Source organism: Rhincodon typus, unplaced genomic scaffold (assembly GCF_021869965.1).
Source record: "Rhincodon typus isolate 14 unplaced genomic scaffold, sRhiTyp1.1 hic_rhity00000054, whole genome shotgun sequence".
In the NCBI taxonomy this organism is placed as follows: domain Eukaryota; kingdom Metazoa; phylum Chordata; class Chondrichthyes; order Orectolobiformes; family Rhincodontidae; genus Rhincodon; species Rhincodon typus.
Window position 1 is genome coordinate 133270 of NW_025965692.1, and position 496 is coordinate 133765.

Here is a 496-nt window from a genome sequence, read left to right on the forward strand (position 1 = left end):
GGTCCACTGGGGACGGTGTAGAGCAGGAGTAAACGGGGAAGGGGTTTGCAGTCCTTTCGTAGTGTTGTGTTCCCCACCCCGCTCATCTTCGCCCTCTGTCTTCAGCAGACTGCAGGACCATCCAAAAGGCGAAAGTTTGGAAGAGAAAGGCTTTGGGTGGGATGGGTTGGGGGGAGTTGGGGGGAGGGTGAGTGGCGGGGTGGGCTGTGTCACCTTCGTGCTGGACAGTGCGCTGATAGAGACACACAATGCGGTCACCGTTGGCCTCATGTAGTGGAAATGTCGCACCTCCTCTCACACCAGACAAACGTGACAGGGTGTTGTTGCGAGGCATGAGGGTTTGGGCTGTGCTACTACAGCGGGCTGTGTGTCAGCCAAATTAAGAGACCCGCTACAGCTTTGTCCTCAGCTCTGTCTGCTGTGAGGACAGATAGGAGCAGCAGGAAACACTGCACTGAGGTACGTGCGAAAGGAACACTGAACTGGGACAGTGCAG